Here is a 12788-nt window from a genome sequence, read left to right on the forward strand (position 1 = left end):
TGATAAAGACTAACAGCTCTGTCCAATGGGACACTGGAGGGCAGGATGGGGCAGAGGTTGATTCCCTGCCTGTCCTCCATCTCACATTCCTCCACATACTTAGATCAATAACAAGCTCCTTAGCCATAGTTGCTCTCCAGGGAGACAGACCTGGAGCCTTCCCTCCTACTCAGCTGGCTGTCTGCTGCTGAGTCAGGCAGAGCCAAACATTCAATCCTGACCAGGCACACTGCCTCAAGCCCTCCGAGGAAATGGAACACAGAGTATGTGTATTCGAGTCCGTTTGTTCATAATTACAGTGACAACATTAAGCCTCTTAATTGCAGTATTGTGAATAGACTGTTCCATCCTGCATCATGCAACTAAATAAATGTTGCACAATTTAGTGTGATAAACTATTGTGCTTGCTTCAAGCAATATTAGTGCATATTTACATTACTTAGAATTATTTCATATTACAATATTTGTGCTTTTGAGGTACCTGCATACTCAGTTTACATATAATCACCATATTCTTGCCTACTAATTGTAGGTGATAAAAAAGCAATAAAATACAGTGGAACCTCGGTTTTCGTATGCCCTACTTTTCGTACGATTCAGTTTAACGACTTTTTTCGTCGAAATTTTGTCCCAGTTTTCGTACATCCGCTCGGTTTTCATACAGTTGATAGGTCGGTTTAGTGTCATTAGTCCGTACCAAACTCGTCCGCCTGCCCGCATTTCCCGAAAGAAATGAGTGAAGGGAAGTGACCCCAGATTGGGCCTTGACACATGAAGTCCTTATGGAGGGGAATTCCCCTTCCAAATAATAACCTCTCCTCCTCCCTCTCCCCTCCTCGCCGTCTTCCATACGCCAACAAGTCTTCAATAAAGGTAAAAGTGATGTTAAATGTTCATTTATCCATTTCATTAGTCATTTATATTTATTTCTCCTTGTTTTCTGTATGTAAAAATATAGTTATTCTCTATAAAATGTATTTTTTGTTAATATTTTTGGGTATCTGGAACGCATTAATTGGATGTACATTATTTCTTATGGGAAATATTGCTTCAGTTTTCGTACGATTCGGCTTTGTCGGATTTTTTTGAATGAATTAATCACAAAAACAGAGGTTCCACTGTATTGGTAATACTAATAAAAATAATATCAATAATAAGAATAAAAAGAAATCAAATAATGTAATTTTATAATACTGCCCATCCTTAGCAACCCCAGGTGCATTTATTTCCTTTCCTGACATATTAAACATCTTTTTACCCATAAATTTCCACTGTGTCCTTTCATTCTTGGTTCATACATGACGATGAATGTGAACTTGACTTAGATTTAACATCTAATATCTGCTAACATAACTCGACTTCTCTTCAAAGGCCGACCCTGGATACAATGAGTGCATCCTTGTGTCTGTTACTGACATACCTTACACTTGGCAGTTTTTTGTTTTTTTTTTAACTACACAACGTGGAGACGCAGGCCACAACAGCTGTGATTAGTTGCACTGCATTTCCTCATTCATTCTCTGTGGCTGGACAAGCATGAAAAATACCCCCTCGTTTGTTCTGCCTCAGTCGATCCAATGATGGTGCAGAACATCTCCAACGATGTCTCTCTCTTATCTGTGTTGCAGTAATTTCAGTAAAAGTAACGGCTGTTTCAACATCTATTAGTTTTAACTTCAGCATGACCTGCTCAGTTTATCACCACGGTTGATAAGTAGCTAAGAAATGAAACACAGTGGCATAAACACCCCACTGCCAACAAGCATTTTGGTGGTTTAATTGCAGGGTGACAGACACACCGCGCACAAGTATAAATGCTTGCAACAGCGTAGACCACTTACATAGCCTACGACGTAGGCTCTATATAGATTAACGCAGAATCATAAAGGGTTTATGCAAGTTAATTTCCTCTTAGTTTAAGTGGTTTATCTGAACTAAAATAAGACTAACCTCTAATCCACACTGAAAACATTTTTTAAAAAGTGTTTTCTACATGCGTCTCACCCCCATCTCAGGCTGCAAATAGAACTCCATTCTGTCAAATGTGTCAATCCACACTGAATTAAAGACCAGCCTCTCAAACACATCTCCCACAGAACCCTCAGGTTTTGTCAGTTTTTCCTCTCTGCTGCATTTAGTGAAGTTTAATTTCCATAGTTATTTGTTTAACTTGCACAAAACCTACCTACCGTTTCTACTGGCATCCGTTACGACTGATTTGGCTGCTTGAGTTTCACTTTCACCCTCCAACAAGAAAAATCAATAAAACCAGTAAATCCATAGGCTACATAAAGCAAAGTTTCTTCCTGATGATTAACATGAAAACCATTTTTATCTAGTACACTTGTCTTTGTTCAGTCAATGTGCTGCTGACAGACAGGTCTTCTGATGACTTCAAAAACATAGAACATGCCGCTCACGTCTCACTTTCAGTGTGGATTGAATCAAGTTTCAGTAACTCTTACATCTCAATTGCTAAATTGTAGCTAAAATCACAAATTTTAAAATTATAATATGCTCACAGTGACTGTGCTAACCAGGCTTTACCAGGTTTGTCTGCATAGTTTAACAACATTTACTGTTGGGATCATCATTAGCAGGGATTTGGTTATAAAAGTCAGGAGATCAGAGTCGTTAGGATGCAACATGTTGAGGTAAATTTCATGGAAATCCCTCCAATGGTTTGACCCTCATGGTGGTACTAAAGTCTAAGTCATTATTCTTAAAATATTTTGGGTCAGTCCATCCAGAAGATGTTATGCTGTTCCACAGTATATTTTAAAATTGACCATTTTTTGTGCTACGGGCAAAGTCATGAGATCACAAATGTAAAGCAGGACTGATCCTCTGTGTACTGTGGATATTGGCACCAAAGTTAAAGGCATTCGATGCACTAATTGTCAAGATATTTCCAAAATGTCAACCTGGTGGTGGCGGATCACTATACGCAATTTCTCTCTAGGCCTGACATAATTTTATAGAAATACAAGTAATATTTGTCGAGAGAGTTCTGCCCGGACCAACAGACTGACTGTCACCATTACAGCTGAAAACACATGCGATCGCAACTCTTAGGAGAAACTCTGCAATGTGTATTTACTTTAAAAATCAACAGCTAACATTTATTTTTTGGCCACAGTCACCCACCAGCCTAACTTAGACTCTGCTGTCATTATTTTTAAATTGTTTACTTGAACAGCGGGTCCATCTCATTTATCATTTACTGTGTCAGCCCCAAAATACCATCCATATAAATACCATTATGCAGACCTACTGTATGTGTGCCAATAAAACTAAAAACTTGTTTTGCCTGAATTCTGTTCAGATTCCACTGGGGTTTTGGTTTTAGATTAATTGGAAACAATTGTGCCGTCTTGCTGAATGGGGAGGGAAGATGTAGAGAAACTTTAAATTGCACATTGACAAGTGGAAGATCTTAAGAGATCATTTACTTGAAACAACTGACACACAATCAACAAAAGCAGACATTACTAGAATATAGCCTGCTACAAACTTGTAGCCTACCTCCATGCAGTGTAATAGAAGAGGGCACTTCAAACTACACATTCATTCAATGGTATCTGGGAAACAAATCTTGAAAAACTCATTCATGGATTGGAACATTTTAAACATTCATTTAAATTCTGTATCTCCAGATATTCATGCCATCATTCAATCGTATATTAATGTAGACCACGCAGTCGAGTTTCTTCCAAGAAATTCAGCATGAAGTTAAGTAATAATCGTATGAAGCTGGCAGATTTGACAACCTCTGACTGTTCAATACAAGGAAAAAATTCATGAGCTACGACAGATGGGATGGAAATGACCTCTGTGCACACATCAGGCAGGGTTACACTGCACATGAATATCTTCAAATCACAACTCATGTCTTTTAGAACTACCAAGAACAGAGAGAGAAAGAAGTATGATGAAGAAGACATGAGATAATTGAAGAGGGGAGATGGAGGATTATGATGTTCATAATTTTCATAGCTGACTCTCACATCACGTGGACTGGCCTTCTAACTGAATCTGAATGATTCTATATACATTCTGTGTCATGATGTTTCAACATCAGGGTTTTCCCAAAGGCTTAGATGAAGCGCCTAAGTGTTTTTGTGCCTAAGCTGAATTAATGTAAAGATGCTATGTATTAGAATGAATGTAAAAACAATGGTGAGTTATACGAGCTGAGAAAAAAAACAGGTTGATCTCAAAATGCAATTTAAGATGGCAACAGGAATGACCTGTCAATCAACAACAAGTGTTTGGACAAATGTTTGTGTGATTGGCAGCATCACCAAGCTTGACTGGATATTTCTCCAGCCATTGATAAGGTTAGCCTTGCACAAAGAATACATGAAATAGGCTACAACTCAAAATCACCTAAACTGTCTGAAACATTAAGCAAAAACATGAGGAGGAGGCTGAGGAGGTTTGGCATGTTGCCTAGGATCCTTTGCAACTTCTACAGCTGCATCATTGAGAGCATCCTGACCAGCTGCATCACTGTCTGGTATGGCAGCACTACTGCTATGGACCGCAAGTGCTGCAGAGAGTGGTAAAGACTGCAGAGAAGATCACCAGGACTCCACTGCCCTCTCTGCAGAGCATTTACCACTGCAGGGTGCATAGGAACGCTGCCTACTGAGGAGTTTATTACCAGGAAATACATCATGTACTGTCGACCTGTACTGTTTACATTCTCAGTTTGCACATGCAAAATTGCACATTGACTGTTGAGTGCTGCACATGCTGCTCCCATGCTGCATACATTCTCTTATTATATTCTTATATATTTATTATATTGCTGCATTTGTCGCTTAAAGTGCCTTAGATTGTGTTACTTATTTATCTACTTTATATTTCACTTGTATTTTTGTTGGAGTTCATGTGGACAGGAAAGTAAGAATTTCATTGTACAGGGAAACACATTTCCTAACTGTGCATATGACAAATAAACATTTTGACATCCATAGCCATCCACATCCTTTATGAATGAATAAACTAATGTTAACAAGTACAAAGAAATTACACATAGCTTCCAGTGTAGTTAAATCAAACAAAAAGAAATAAGAGCAGTACCAGTAGATCAAGGTAGATTTGATTTTCACTTGCCGTTACCTGGTAAACAACCAATGAGTGGGTACAGTGGACAGAAAAGCCACAGCAGTTTTAGCAAGCCACTGTAAAGTTTTTTTTTATTTTTTTATTTGTTAGACCATTACTCTTTATAATCACCTGATACAGAGATAATCGTAATGTCTTTCCCTCATCCTCACCCTTTGATTATACATTCATGTCAAACATTGTGGTTTCCCCAGTAGAAATCATTTTACCCATCCCCTTCCCTCTCCACACAGACATCTTTCACTTCTACAGTTCTTGCCATCAAGCACCACCCATAACAATTCTTGGACAACTCAATGTCAAACAGCAGCAGTTAAGCAAAATTAAACTGGAAGCAAACTGGATAAACAAGAACAACAAAGGCAGCCCTTCTAGCCATTGCTGTGAGAATTTAGACCGTCACGTCTCACGCAGATCTATTTTTAGAGGGTGACTCTGAAACAAAGATGAAGATTAAGGACAAAAACTGGGACAAAGCCTAAAGATACTGCAGTATGCTTTATGGCTCACTTGCCATTACTGTCCCTTCCTCCAAGCAGTTATTCACCTATACCACTTATTCTGTAGAGGGTCACAGGAGGGCTGGAGCCAAACCCAGCTGACACTGGGCAAGAGGCTGAGTACACCCTGGACTGAAAAATAAGTAAATAATATCAATTATTAAAATAAGACTAACTTGTACTGTAGCAAGGTATCTTGTAGAGATGGGCATTTCAAGCTAAAATACTATTCGATATTCACTGTGAACTATTCAACAAGATTCCCCCCACCGTTTCTGCTAGCATTGTCATGTGGGCATTTTATGACTTTACATGCAAGTCCCCAGTGTTCCATGGTGGTGGAAAGCACATTTGCCAGGTTTGCACCACTATACTACTCCAACATTGCTTTAGTCTGAAGAACAGCACTCTGTATTTTCCACTTGCTAATAAAATGGCTGGTGACTGTCACATATGATTCAGTTGTAAATGTTCTCTATGCATCCGTGGTCCAAGGTACCTTTTCAAATGACTGCGTAGCTCATATGCATCATCATCATAGTTTATCTAATCATGCCATGACCACTCTTCTTTATGGAACCATATACTCTGGCTGAACAAATGCCATCAAACTTTAAAAAAAAAAAAAAAAAAAAAAAAAAAACCAATGGGGTAACATGCCCTCTGCTATCATCTTCGTGATGAGGGCCACTGTTTGCTCTACATCAAACTTCCTTCTCCTGGAGACAAAGCTAGTCCCCGACTGTTGATCTGCTGACCGCACCCCACTTTCTGCTGGATGCCACCTCCAAATGGCTGGGCGTAGTTATTTTCAAATTTATGACATGCTAGAGTTGGCACTGCACCTCATTTTCATTTATTTTCTTGAAGTTCCAAACAGACCTTTTTGACGACTGCAGTCTCTGAATGTTTCTGCTGTTTGTATTTGGCGCTGTAGTAAAATGATATACTGACCTCATTACAGCGTTATTTCCAGGCACTGGTAAAAGCAAGGGAAAGAAAATCAGTCTGATGAAATATAATTTTTTTTTTTTTTTTTTTTTTTTTTTTTTGTTTTTAAAAAAAAAATTTCCCTTTCCCTTGCCCAGTCTTCACCTGACCTGAAGGCTCTGAAGCAGACAAATGCAGTAACAGTAGTAATATAATTCATAAGAAGAAAAATAAAATGTCCTAAACCACAGGATAGTTACCACAGCTTTGTTCATTTATGGCACAGTACTGAAGCTGAAACATTTTAACCTATCTTTTTGAAAAAGTAAATATAATAGAACTAATTATAGCTGAATGCTTGCATTTGACATGTTGCTTTGCATGCCAGGTTATCAGAGAAGCACCATGATTTAATTCAGTAGTAAATAAAGGAAACAGTGCTACCCCAAGCTGGATTTAACAAAATCTTGTCAGCAAATAATGCAGATAATGATGGGGAAGTGTCCACGCTGACTGGATATCCCCACTTTGAAAGATGATTGGCTTCTTACAGAAGTACTTTGTGAATCCACATGGCACATGTCATTCATCTCTTCCACTTTATAGTTGGAACCAAGGATGGTGCACAGTGCACATGCAAATGCAAGAGCCAATCAAATCTTTCACTTAGTAGCTGGGCCAATATTACACAAAGAGCAGAGACTTCCCCAGCCAGTGTTACAGCTGGTTGTGCCAGGCAGCTGGTGTAAGCCACAGTAATTTACCACTCAGTTTTTGAAGATCTGTACTTGCTCAGGGTAGCATGGCTTGGTGTAATAGTTGTATTACGTGACTCAACTCAAGGGTCTATCATAATTAAGGCTTTCAAAAGGCTTGCTGCATTTGGTTCAAGCTCCTCTGAAGCTGCCAGAGATAAACTGCAGTATCCTCTTTTTATCTTTACATGTCAGGGCAGACTGCATCCTCAAAGTGAGAAATTTTTTTTTCTTTAAACCTTGAATATATTTACAGTACCAGTCAGTTGTCTTGTGGTGTCCTGGAGCTTTCTTGGGGGTCAGGGGAAGAAATGTGAACATTCCATGGTACTCGCCAAAATGCATTGTGTGTATCCTTGAGGTCTAACGAATGTACAGTGGGTACGGAAAGTATTCAGATTCAGACCCCCTTAAATTTTTCACTCTTTGTTATATTGCAGCCATATGCTAAAATCATTTAAGTTCATTTTTTTCCCTCAATGTACACACAGCACCCCATATTGACAGAAAAACACAGAATATTTGACATTTACTTTCCGTACCCACTGTATATGCAAAGTGTTTGTCATATGCACAGTTAGGAAACGTGTTTCCCTGTACAGTGAAATTCTTACTTTGCCGTCCCCATGAATGCCACCAAATACAAATGAAGTATAAGTATAAGAACAGTCACGGAGTTGTTGTGAAGCCACTCCTTCGTTATTTTAGCTGTGTGCTTAGGGTCATTGTCTTGTTTGAAGGTGAACCTTCGGCCCAGTCTGAGGTCCTGAGCACTCTGGAGAAGGTTTTCGTCCAGGATATCCCTGTACTTGGCCGCATTCATCCTTCCCTCGATTGCAACCAGTCGTCCTGTCCCTGCAGCTGAAAAACACCCCCATAGCATGATGCTGCCACCACCATGCTTCACTGTTGGGACTGTATTGGACAGGTGATGAGCAGTGCCTGGTTTTCTCCACACATACTGCTTAGAATTAAGGCCAAAAAGTTCTATCTTGGTCTCATCAGACCAGAGAATCTTATTTCTCACTATCTTGGAGTCCTTCAGGTGTTTTTTAGCAAACTCCATGCAGGCTTTCATGTGTCTTGCACTGAGGAGAGGCTTCTGTCGGGGCACTCTGCCCTAAAGCCCCGACTGGTGGAGGGCTGCAGTGATGGTTGACTTTTTACAACTTTCTCCCATCTCCCGACTGCATCTCTGGAGCTCAGCCACAGTCATCTTTGGGTTCTTCTGTACCTCTCTCACCAAGGCTCTTCTCCCCCGATAGCTCAGTTTGGCCGGACGGCCAGCTCTAGGAAGGGTTCTGGTCGTCCCAAACGTCTTCCATTTAAGGATTATGGAGGCCACTGTGCTCTTTGGAACCTTAAGTGCAGCAGAAATTTTTTTTGTAACCTTGGCCAGATCTGTGCCTTGCCACAATTCTGTCTGTGAGCTCTTCAGGCAGTTCCTTTGACCTCATGATTCTCATTTGCTCTGACATGCACTGTGAGCTGTAGGGTCTTATATAGACAGGTGTGTGGCTTTCCTAATCACATCCAATCAGTATAATCAAACACAGTTGGACTCAAATGAAGGTGTAGAACCATCTCAGGGATGATCAGAAGAAATGGACAGCACCTAAGTTAAATATATGAGTGTCACAGCAAAGGGTCTGAATACTTATGACCATGTGATATTTCAATTTTTCTTTTTTAATAAATCAGCAAAAATTCTGTGTTTTTCTGTCAATATGGGGTGCTGTGTGTACATTAATGAGGAAAAAAATGAACAAATGATTTTAGCATATGGCTGCAATATAACAAAGAGTGAAAAATTTAAGGGGGTCTGAATACTTTCCGTACCCACTGTATTAAATGCATTTCCTTCCTCGTGAAACATTTACAAAGCAGTTTTAAGTATTTTAAAGCCAGCAGTTTTACAACCATGTTTGTTTACTGGAAGCTTGCTTCATCTCTGTCTAGCACATTGGAACCTGCACATGTAGGTGAGGGGGGTATTGTGAGGACCATTGGTAGGGAAGGTGCATCATGTTTGTGTGAACAAACTAAACAAAACAGGGACCCACTCATTAAAAAAAAAAGCTCCATATCACTACTACAGGTCAAAAGCTCTAAAGGAAACCTTTAAAATGTGCATGAATTATATCTGTAACTGACACTGGGCCCTATTTTGGAGGATCCACAGTGTCTGATCAAGATGTATTGGTGCAAGCGGTGCTTGGGTCCATGTTCATTTTGGTAATTTGATGATGAAGAAAAATGGTTCAAGTGCCTGTGCAGGTAGCAAAAGGGCTGCACTTGATCTCCTCATTAAAAGCAGGGGTGTGTTTTGGGCACAACATGTAATTATCCAATCAGTGTGTAACCTCACATCCCCTTTAAGAGACCTGTGACACTGAACGTTGGGCAGCGTGCTAGCCATCTGGCAGACTTACCAGGTTGGATGTCAGTACAATTTGCCAATGAAGAAACAGTCTGATAGGCTTACTTATAAACCGCAGTGTAAGAGCAATTTAATTTGTTATGATCAATAAGCCAATTCTCTAAATTCATTCATTTTTCTACCGCTTAGTCCCTGAATGGGGTCATGGGGGGCGGAGCCAATCCCGGCCGGCAATCGGGCGAAGGCGGGGTACACCCTGGACAGGTCGCCAATCCATCGCAGGGCTAACACATAGACGAACAACCACACGCACACTCCTATGGGCAATTTAGAGACACCAATCAACCTAAGCTGCATGTCTTTGGACTGTGGGAGGAAGCCGGAGTACCCGGAGAGAACCCACGCAAGCACAGGGAGAACATGCAAACTCCACACAGAAAGGTCCCTGGTGGGCACCGAACCCACCCAATGAACCCACGTGGCTGAACCCACGGTGGCACCCACTGTGCCACCGTGATTGCTGTGCCGTCATACAGCAAGTGAAAATCAAATCTGCCTTGAACTACTGGTACTGTTCTTATTTCTTTTTGTTTGATTTAACTGCACTGGGGGAAGCTACGTGTAATTTCTTTGTACCTGTTAACATTAGTTTATTCATTCATAAAGGATGTGGATGGCTATGGATGTCAAAGTGTTAATTTGTCATATGCACAGTTAGGAAACATGTTTCCCTGTACAATGAAATTCTTACTTTCCCGTCCACATGAACGCCACAAAAATACAAGTGAAATATAAAGTAGATAAATAAGTAACACAAAATCTAATGAAATACAAGTGAAATGATAAAGGGTTTTAGAGCAGCCTTGATCATGTTGATAGGGCCAAACTACAATAACAATCTTCTTGTGTTGTTTTTAAACACCTGAATGCACCAATCGGACACATGTGAACTACAAATGACTTTTAATTTGTAAAGGGAGCTACATTTTGTGAGCCAAGTGATGATTGATAAGTTTAAGATGTTGGTACAAAATGCGAGTTGATACTAGATAATTGGTTGCACAAAACAATTAGCTTAATTAGCTGGTTTGGTTTGGAGATCGGTTTGTTTTGATACAATATGTGAATAAATATGACATGAGTAGCTCTTAGCTAGTTTCATTTTATCCTCTCACTTTAAAGAAGCTCTCAGAGGAAAACGTTTGGAGACCCCAGGTTTATCTATGCTTTGTGTTTGGTTTGTTATTTGCAAGGTATTTTTACTCTGAGTTCTAAGGGAAGAACAGAAGTATACTACAACTGAAACATGCCCGTTTGAAGCCTGAGCTCCTTTACACCCAAATGTCTTCATTCGCAATCTCTCACATTTCCATCCTCACTAATGACAATGACTTGGTCTAATTCTAACTCCATTATCACACCATGTACAAAATATAAGAATTTCCTGCTCTTGACACAAATGGACTGACTGAATGGACTGAGTCTTACATTTCACCAAATTCATCCGATAATTTCATTCATGAAAGGGAGCAGACAGGATTTAGATGGATTTTTGAGCTTTGAGCCTTGTGGGATCTGTCGTATACAAAAAAGCTTGAGAATAATATGAGAAAGGCACAGGTTGAGTTGATTTTTAATGATTATGGGTTAATGACTTGTGTGCAGAGCTCAACGTGTTAGCAAGTGACGCTTCCCAAATAAAGCCTGCACTTTTTGCAGTGCTGTTTTCTGTTCTTGCACAATGTCAAGCTATGGAAAGCCTGAAATTAAATGAGACATCTGTAGTGCTGTCTGCACTCTTTGCATCCCTGTAGACTCTCTCACTGAAAATGAAGGAGGAGGATGCAGTGTGGTAGAGTAAAACGATTCACAGCGATCAAGCCTGTTCGTGAGCTCTGGATGCTGCTATACAGGAAGACCTGTTATACTCTCCTTCAGTACTTTGCAGGAATCCGCTCTGCTAAAAGGTTTAAAATAAACTTCCAACACTTTTTAAGGTGCTCCTCGAAGCTGGGTGAGAGGCATAGCCACCTACTAAAAAAACTGGCCACTGCAAAACCAGAAAAGTATATTGCAGGTCTATTCATTGCAAGCAGGACAGTATAATAGGATTTAAAAGTTAGATACAGAACAGTGGAGCAAAGACCTAGAAATCAATGAGTGCAGCTTTGACAGGATGATGTCGACTTTTTTTCTCTTTTTAGTTCCATGTATCTGCTCTTCTGTTTGCAGGCTTTTGCCATTCACAGGTTTATAAATAGATTTAAAAGTAGAGGCTCAGCCCACATTTGGTAAGTTTAGTCCTGAACTAGAATTACTGCCCCATGCCAGCCAGTCATGTTTCAGTTTACAAGTATGTCTGTTCAGAGTCATGAACAAAAACAAACTGTATGTAGTGAAGATTTTGAAGGAATTAAAAAGATCTGAAAAAATAAAATCCCTCAGTGAATTCCTGAGATATCTTATACTCGAGAACTTGACTGGCGTTAGGTCACAGTGACCCTAATTTCCAAAATCTAATCAGTTCATCTTCGAGTCGAAGCGGATATAGGAAGCCAAAGTTGAAGAAATTCACTGAAGGTGTTCTCAAGATATCATATTCACAGGAACAGGAGGGATGGACAGAAAACACAATGCTTCTTGCTATGGCTAGCCCTCAAGCGGAGGCATAAACATGCAAAAGCATTTACTCGATTAAAAATAATCAATGTTTAATGTACAAGTATAAAAATGCACAAAGTGAAAAATTGTTGCCTCGTTTTCTGCTGATTATCTCATCAATTAATTGACAAAACATTTCATGTATACCAGAGGAATCTTTTTTTAGTTGTGCAGATATATAAACTGTACAAAGTCGTAGTGCTTTCCTTTTCCAAGCCACATCATGCATTAGTGCACATAAACATGTAGCTTTTTTTTTTATTATTGCATTTCTTTGGCTTGTCATTCTAGTTCATTCAACAATTGCTTAATGTTCACATCAAAGCCACACCGATGAGCTTCAGAGCCTATCCTTGTAACAGCAGGAGATGCTGGCTTATTAAAAAATAATATAACCTGTTTTATGAGGCAGAAAATGTCTGGAGAAAC

Source organism: Monopterus albus, unplaced genomic scaffold, assembly GCF_001952655.1.
Source record: "Monopterus albus unplaced genomic scaffold, M_albus_1.0 scaffold54.1, whole genome shotgun sequence".
Lineage (NCBI taxonomy): Eukaryota > Metazoa > Chordata > Actinopteri > Synbranchiformes > Synbranchidae > Monopterus > Monopterus albus.